At 34.7% G+C, this 9,294-nt stretch overlaps 1 long non-coding RNA gene across 1 annotated transcript; it reads right to left on the bottom strand.

Moving 5' to 3' along the window:
* Positions 1 to 316: 316 nt before the first annotated feature.
* LOC138181042 (uncharacterized) lies at positions 317 to 5,335 on the bottom strand. Its single transcript, XR_011173428.1, has 3 exons — positions 4,964 to 5,335; positions 1,991 to 4,889; positions 317 to 1,726 (listed from the first exon to the last, which is right to left on the bottom strand). It is a non-coding gene; the product is annotated as an uncharacterized LOC138181042 (long non-coding RNA).
* Positions 5,336 to 9,294: the final 3,959 nt, after the last annotated feature.

Genomic DNA, 9,294 nt, shown 5'->3' with positions numbered 1-9,294 from the left:
TACTTGATGATGGATGATCTATATCTCAAATAATAAATCGTTCTTAACAAACTCTGTATCCTTTGTTAATTAATCGCCATTGACGAGTGAACGTGTGTGTCACAGGACATCGGGAAGGGACGTTGGATATCAGTTTGTTATAAGGAGACGCGTCGTTAGGAGATCGATACGACCTTGACCAATTAACGCGGAATTTAGTTTTAGAAACCTGTCACGGGATTAGGTGACCAAGCGACCACGAGTATACACGTCAGAAGCACCGAAATGAAGTTTTTGTTTGACACGTATACTCGTCAAACGCAGGTAACTGGTCAGATCGACGAACAATTGCGCGTTTCGATCTTCATTGATTGTATCAAACCTCGGCCGATCAACTGAGTACTATAGTACTATAGTGTTATAACTAACTTGCAATCAACTCGTTTAATTCATTGTTTCCAGAAATAGAATTGCGAATTCGGTAGATCGTCGATGTCTATTGTTCGTTCGATATAAATCTTCGATTCTTTTCGAATACCACGCGGTAATTATCACGGTGGAATGTGCTAGAACAAAGAAATGCTGTGAATAGATTGCGAGTGTTTACGCAAATCGAAGGAATGGAATCTAAGTAAATACGTGCTTGCTAAATATTCGAAATATTTGAACAACCAATAGAATATATTTCGGATATGTTACATATTTTTGCATATACTGTACATTTTAATATCTCTAAGGCGTAATTGTGTAAGTGTAATTGTAACAAAGTTCGAATACGCGTGGCACTGGTTTACACAAGTTATTGGATTAAACTGAAGTAATCGTAATAAAAATAGCTCTTGTTTGTGCTTGTCTTTCTACAAGGAAACCAAGCAACTATACAACTGAGATTTCTTCAACAAAATATTTTGCGAATATATCTGTAATTAGGTATATCATAAAATCAAATCACCAAGTTGTGGAATTATTCTTATTCCTTTTTATTTATCATAGATATATGCGTATATATCGTTTTTAGTAGTTCGATTTATTCCACCATGTTATGAATTCTAATTGCTAAAACACGTTATTATCTAACAAGGTGGAAAATTTGACAAAGATCGTTCTTGTCAGGAGCCTGTCGATCGTTTCCTCCAACAAATTTCGACTATTATATCGACAGATTTATCGATAGGCTTCCATTCGCTACTGCAAAAGAGCAATATATTATGATAAGTAACACAACCATTATATTTCTGCTACTTCCGAGGAGTGTTCCCAAGGACACAGTTAATGAACCTCGTTATTTGAAGTTTTTTTTTCTTCCTGATTTTGTAACTCTACGCTTCGATAGTGTTTCCTGTTGCCGTTCACGATAAAATGGCATATCTATCTATCTGCTATGCTAGATCATATTATAACTATACGAAAGATCTTATAGCAAACTCACTGTGATATAAATAACCATGATAGACGATTGGGATCTTTTTACGAATCGATTAAGGCCAGTTTCGTGGGAACCAGTTACAGATAGTCCCGCCAAAAACCGCGTCCACATCCGAAACTGGCTTGTAGAACGTTTCCTCATGCGCGAGTTTGATTCATCATTGTCGATTAATTGAAAACGAATCGTTTCACAAACCTGATTCAACGCTTTTGCCTTCTTTTGACCATTCTCGACCCAACTGTATTTTTCTAACGCAAAAAAAGAAATACTTCGAGCTTGAAGAAAATATAAATAAATTTTTATTCCAACGAATGCTTTCATCTTGCAATCGTTATACATCTTAAAACGTTACAAATCCTTTTTGTTCGCTAAAATTGTTTCTAACGATAAAAAAAAAAATACTTCGAGCTTGAAGAAAATATAAATAAATTTTTATTCAAACGAATGCTTTCACCTTGCAATCGTTATACATCTTAAAACGTTACAAATCCTTTTTGTTGGCTAAAATTGTTTCTAACGCAAACAAAAAATACTTCGAGCTTGAAGAAAATATAAATAAATTTTTATTCGAACGAATGCTTTCACCTTGCAATCTTGCGTTATACATCTTAAAACGTTACAAATCCTTTTTGTTCGGTAATATAAAGTATCATGAATTTTTCATTCTTTCGCAGGAAACATGTATATATGTATTTGGATCATAAAAGTATAAGAAGATAGATCAGTTTGAAGTAGAACCCTGATGATAATTCGTCTGATAATTCTCATTGAACCTGCCGATTAGTAAGAAGTGAAGCGTTGCGTAACTGATTTATTTTCCTTTAACAATCGATAAGACACAATGACTGCTCATTATCGCGATATTTTCTCTTTCTTTCCTTTCCTCGGTTGACGCACGTGGTCTCAAGACAATCTGGTCATGGATCTAAAGAGACTTGTCCTGCAGCTGCGCGATCCCCTTGCAGACCTTGGATTTCCTTATCCTGATTAGACGTTTGATCTTCCATATACGCAGGATTATACGTACTTTGTCTATGTATCAGGAAGAATCGTTCTTTGATCATTTAATCGATCCACGTGTAAATTACTGTCACGGATCATCCATTTGATGAAAAATCTTTCTGTTCGAGGAAAGTTTCAATCGTGTACCGAGTTACAATCGTGAAGATAAGAAGGTATAATTATCGATATAATATTCGATAATTAATATAATTTGTGTTAAAAATTCTTTTTCTATAATATATTTTTATGGTATATTTAACGCTAAATTTCGTGCTCGCATGCAGATTATTTACGTATCACGAGAATCTTTATTTCACAAGTGACATTTAGAAATCACGGATTATAGATAAGTTATCGAAGACACGACTATTCATCGTTTGAATAAATCGAAGGTTTCTTTGGCAATTTAGTTAGATTCTTCGAAGGATAATTATCTTTGATCCTTCAGTTGTATCTATGTAATACATATTTTTAATCTGTAAACGTATTTTGAAACAATTGAGAAAAATAATGTAAGTAGGTACCCATACCAATAATGCCAATAATACCAATAATACCAATATGTATAATACCAATATAATACCAAAATGTGTGATACCCAGCCTTGCTTCAAAACTGACATAAATATATTTAGTTTCCCAAAAGGATACGAGAAAGCATCTTTCAACGTAATGACAAATTATTTTTCTAATTGAATTTATTAACGAGATTATCTTCTATAAAACAGGATCGGTCGTCCTGTCATATTTATGACCTTACTGAAACCTATGAGGTTTCTTATAGCGGCAGCTTGAAAAACGTGTTCCTCGAGTTATGAAATTATGACACCAACGATGAAATATGCACATATATCACTTAACGTGTAATAAAATATATATTTACGTTATTATAGCAAATCAAGTCTCAGGGGACAGGTAAATAGGGATATCAATGTAAAATTATAATACACAATTGACAATTTAATTATTTGAAAACGTATGGTCTAACAAATGGGCATAAATATTTTTTATCCCCGTTATTTTATAATGTTATCTTCTTACAAATATCTTTTACGTAATTCCATTAGTGATAAATAAAACTGGTATGATATGGGTCTATGGATTTATAAGAGATCATTATGCTAGCTACTCGTTACCAAATATCGGATATATTTATACATTTTTTCTCTGTTTCAAATTAGGATTTTGCAATATGAATTATCAGCATGAATTCAATTTGATATAAATACAGCGAGAATCAGTAATGTAGGCACGATTAATTATTATTAATACATAGCATGTAATCTATTGGTTCCACTTTTGTCAGTGTATCGTTGATAGATTCTCAGTAATCATAAGCAATAAAATATTGTAATTGTAATTGTAATAAAATATCTCGATCCAACAATGATAACAGAGTTTATACGATCAGCTGCATATATAATTTCGTAACAATTTATAGGGATCAATTGTTATTCAGGTTTACGTTTAAAGAAACTAAACCATTCGTCTGGTTGTTATCAGCTTGTCATGTTACCTAGAAGGATTTCATACCTAGGAAAAATGTTCTTATACTTTACGACTCCTAACCACTTCCTCTACGTATTAATCGTCGACTAATTTAAACGTTCCTTCGAGGCATTTCTTCGTATTAAAAAATATTGCACCTGGTTCTGCAATATTGCGTTACGGTGCCACGGATTTTTATCTCAGGCTGTCCATTCGTTAGGTCACTCGTAAGTTTATTTCGTAAGTAACCTTTAGTCGAAAATTATAAATAATTCATTTTCAGATAATTACGCTATTTCTACATACGATATCTTACGCTTCAATGGAATTTTCATTTATTTTTTTCATTGTCACAGACTTCTAATCTCTCGAATTAGTCTCGATATTTTATTATATTTATTAAATCATTACGCCACAAACATTAATCTATTCTAACTATTTTATTTAATCACATTGAATACATTTCGTCTACTTAGGTGCTTCACGATCGAAGCGTTTACTCTCAAATCTTCGAGATTATAAAACTCTCCACTGCTTTAAGGTAATCGAATAAAAGTTCAATAAATCGTGTGTAACAAGTAAAAAATCGGTACTCTTTAATCGTATCGTCTAATGCTACCGAAGATATTTAATATTTTTGGAGTTTCTAAAATTCCTTAGTATATAGATTATGATAATAAAATAAAAATTCAGAGCCTGCTCAAAGGCCAGCAATCGGTAATCAAGGATTAAAGTGTTCTCATTTTATCAGAAAATTTCCCAAACTCGTCACGTCGTAGACCGTTTTTAATTTTTCATCCTTGAAGAGTCCATTGTCTCGACGAGACACGTACGTAGAAGAAGCGACGAAGATCTTCGGGGGTTGCTACGTTGGAACGGTTAACCTTGACAAGTTCGTAAAGGCAGTTCTTTCTGTTGCACCACTTCTCGGTAGAAAAGCGAGTATCATTCCCTTCATTAAACATTCCATACGTAAGATTCGTCGAATACATGTTCTGTATGAGTGCGCGACAATTATATCAAAATCCGAGGGATACGCGGAAAGAGCAATTACAGAAATTGGATTCACCTGTTTCGTGTGGTGAATCTTGTAAACTGTCTGCGGTACGTACAACGACTAATCGAGTTTCTTGGAATTGGTTACAATTTCTTGCGATTCAGCTGTTTTACTCGTTTCATAATCATCTATTTGCGTTGAGCGTGTTATATGAATATTTTATTTGCGACAACATCTTTAATAGGGCGTTACACAATATCGATAATAACATGATTGCTTTTGATGATAATCGACGCTATAATTATAAAAATACTGGTCGAACCAAACAGCATATCGAAATAATTAATCTGGAACTTTTTCATCAAAATTTCATAGATTCACAGCTGTGCAATCTTAAGGGGTTTACATGAATTTTTAACACATATTAGTCTTTTCTTCCTGTGTTCATTTTTTCTGTAAAAATCCTAGTAATACAAAGTATACACTCTACTAAAGTATTAGGTCATTAGGTGGTAATGACAAAATCCGCAATCACTTAGTTGCCAACCCAATATACAGACTGCCAAAATGTATTTTGATGTTTGCAAACTTCTATATTGGAATGTAATATTACCCACAATTTTCTCGAATTGAAGGTTTTCTCGCTTCTATCGGCTTTTCTTCTAACATACTCAAATAAGAAGACACTCCAATGTATTAGCTTCTTAAACGTACGAGGAAAATGTTTTAATCACCGGGGAGTATCGCCTCCGTGAACTCGAATTACACGGTGTGATGTCGGGAACGGGGAAAAACCGCGACTCGACAACCGGTCCGACCTATTGCCATGGGATTTCCCGTGAGAGGTTATTGACAGATACGGATAAAGAGTAGTCGAAAAGGAGTCGTCCTTAAGAAAGTGTAGTAACTCGAAACGACAGGTTTTATCGAAGAATCATGTTACATATCTTTTTCCTTGTAATTCTCGTTGGAAACGCTGTTATTGATTAACGATTTAATTTTTTCCTTTCAGCTATTTTTCATTCCGTAGTTATCTCTGATTAAATTTTACATTTCAATCGATTGTTGATATTACGTCGTAGTGATATTTAATTACGCCATATTTTTTATTCTCGATTACGGTTAAAAATATACTCAAGCGATCGATCAGACAGAGTTGATCACGCTTGTCCTTGAATCATAATAATGTCGTTACATTTTTTGTATCTAAAATCGATCTGTGAATTTTTCTATGAAACAACGAATTCGTTTCGCGAATGCGTCTCCTTCCTTTCGTCTAAATAATGCGATCATTAATCAAATAACTTGCCGACTATTATGCAATTTCATGCTATTCCAAACAGAAGCGAAGAAACGAAGTTTATTTAGAAATTTGTTTTCCTGAAACCACACACCACCCAGTAACCTGTTTTTCGACGTAGAAACATCCCATTGATGAATCATTTTAATTGGTCGTGCAGTTGCTGGAATACCAACGACGAGCTAAAATACCGAATTGCTTTTGTCCCACTTGTTGTGTATTCAAAGTAGGTCATCGTCTATTAATAAAATTATTGACGAAATTACATAGTGTACGTAGATGTGTGCAATTTCGATCTCTAATTTGCGTTTTGACTTTCAACATGCTGTCAAGCTTTATTACTTCACCAAACATTTCCGTATTTGACATGTAATTTCCGGTGTCATTAGATAGTTACGCTGGCAACTAATAAAATTCTAAACGTTCGAATTGCGATAGACCCGCTTATCAGATCCTATTCATTGACAGCTTAGACACTGACAAAACATTTCAACTGCTACTCGAACGAGTTAAGCCAACCGTGCTGCAACGCTTAACGATCACATACATTCTAAATAATTACAATAATTAAGGATTAATTTGCATCCCTCGCTGACTTAGGTTTCACTCGAGATCCACGCAAGGTCGCCAAGCACACGTAGAACGCGTGTCTCGTTATATCACAATCCTGATACGCGAGTAAACACACTTTACACATAGAATGGAACTTTCTTGTATTTTATGTCCTACACCGACTCGTTCACCAAAATAATTTTCTTTTCTTTCAACCCTTACAGCTGAACATTATGGTTTAACTGTCGATCCATGTGAATTTTGCCTCAGTATCATTGTCCTGTGGTCGTAGCCATGCTATTTATAGTTATTACGAGTAGTATTTTTTCTATCTTTTGCATAATATCGAATGATAATTAGAAAAGCCTACTTGCATTTGTTTGATTCTGTTCGTTCTTGAAATAAAAACGTGCACCGAAACTCTATCCACTCTATCCACGAAACAAAGCCAATGTATTTCTCTGATAGCTTTTAAGAGTAAACTCCACTACGTCGTTTGGTTCATTTTCTATGGAATCATATTTTTTCGTTATTAAAGAATTTTTTTAAACTAACGTACAATTACGAAGGAATCAAACGCGAAATAAGAAAACGACCGATTTCTCGTTTCAGTTACGCGCTAAAGAGTTTCTTAAAGCATTAAAATTCTTTTCCTCTGTCATCGATTGCTTCTACTCGAGTTCTTTCGAAACTCTTATTTTTATCGGATAAATTTCTTCGAGAAACGATCGTACAGTTATTGCTGAAATCGTAACAGACAACTAGACGTTTAAAAGCTTACTTCGATTCGCTAACGACAGTAATAGAAAACGTGGCTCGGTTGTTCGATCTCTTTGTCTTCGAATCAAGGATTAAAATGTCTACATGCGATATTTGTACGCCTTTTACCACCGGGTTTTCACTGCTAACAAAAAGTTATCGCAATACCGATCAACATATTAGTCACCGATTTTAACATCGCTCCTACTAATGTATTCCCCGTTTCGCAACAATTTCACGGTACAATGTGCCCACCGTTTTTCTTACGTTCTATATAAAATCTAGATTTCTGTATCGCGTCTGATTGCAACAACATATATCTGGTCGATCGTGAAATAAATCGGAAAAGACGATTCGAGATACCAGCATGACGATTCTAACCATGCGGCGTCTTTCTTTTCTTCCTTCGTATCTTTCTTCGTCCCGTAGTTGTAGTTTTCTTCTCACCCTTTACCTTCCACTTAACATTGCGTTGACTCGTATTACTTGGCGAATAATTAAGCAGAATTATAATACAACTTTCTTAACGAAAATCACGAACTTTGAATGTTCCATCAATAAGCTTCTTGTCTTTGAATATACAGGGTGGTTGGTAACTGGTGGTACAAGCGGAAAGGGGGTGATTCTACGCGAAAAAAGAAGTCGAAAATATAGAATAAAAATTTTTCGTTTGAGGCTTTGTTTTCGAGAAAATCGACTTTGAATTGTCGCTCGGTACGCGTGCACTTTATCGCGTCTCGTTATAACGGGTCTCACTGTAGATCGTTGTCTCGATTGACGTTATTTTCTTAATTTAAAAAATTTTAAAATTTTTAAATTTTTATTCTATATTTTCGACTTCTTTTTTCGCGTAGAATCACCCCCCTACCGCTTGTACCACCAGTTACCAACCACCCTGTAGAAAAATTGGAAAGATTCTTGTTCAATTTAAATGGATATCGTTCACATGACGTCTTATACGCTGAATTGAAGATATACGTAAATCTGTAAAATTCGACAGAATCACGAGATTCTTCTTCGGAAGTTTTATCGATAAAATATTGTCTGGAAGCTGAAAATACGGGAAAAATCGAAGAATTGTTGTTCGAATGAATAATATATTTTTCAAACGTCGTAGTATATGTTACGTTATAATACGATAGCATCAATCAAGTGACTGTTGATTTCGTAACATCGTGACATGAACGAAGACAGTCGGTTTCCGTCGGGATGTCACCGTGACTCAGAAATCTCGATTATGGTTGCTTATCCAGAATAAGTGGTTCGTGAATCGCTAGAAGATCCCTATGAAATATGTCGAGTCTTAACCGAGGTACGTCGGCCATAAAATTCCAAGGCATTCCAAGAGCTTAACTCGCCGAGGGTAGAATTATCGTCGAATCATGGAAACGTTTCGAGAAGATTTTCCTCCAAGTAGATACGAAGAAAAATTCCTCGCACGACCTTTATCTTCATTTTTAATTTTCATTTTCCTGTTCACATCTATTTATTTAATCGACGTCTCGCTCTAACTATTCCATTTACACACATAGAACGAAACTTGGACGAAAGATACATACATTGTTTCGTTGAACGAAGAAAGAAAATCTTTTCTTCTTTCCAAATTCTTAACCTTTCGCGATCCTATGTTAAAACGAACTCGACACTCTAATTCGTTTCATTCATTTCGACACGAAATATTAGGTTGTCCGAAAAGTGTCTTTCTTTTACAGACATGGTCTTTTACAACGATGCATCTTTATACAAATTTGGCATCGACATAATCTGTCGAACGTTGTGATCTTTATTTCGA

The sequence above is a fragment of the Bombus flavifrons genome, chromosome 1, assembly GCF_040668555.2.
Source record: "Bombus flavifrons isolate JBK064 chromosome 1, iyBomFlav1_principal, whole genome shotgun sequence".
Lineage (NCBI taxonomy): Eukaryota > Metazoa > Arthropoda > Insecta > Hymenoptera > Apidae > Bombus > Bombus flavifrons.
This window is presented reverse-complemented; position numbering and strand designations above follow the sequence as displayed.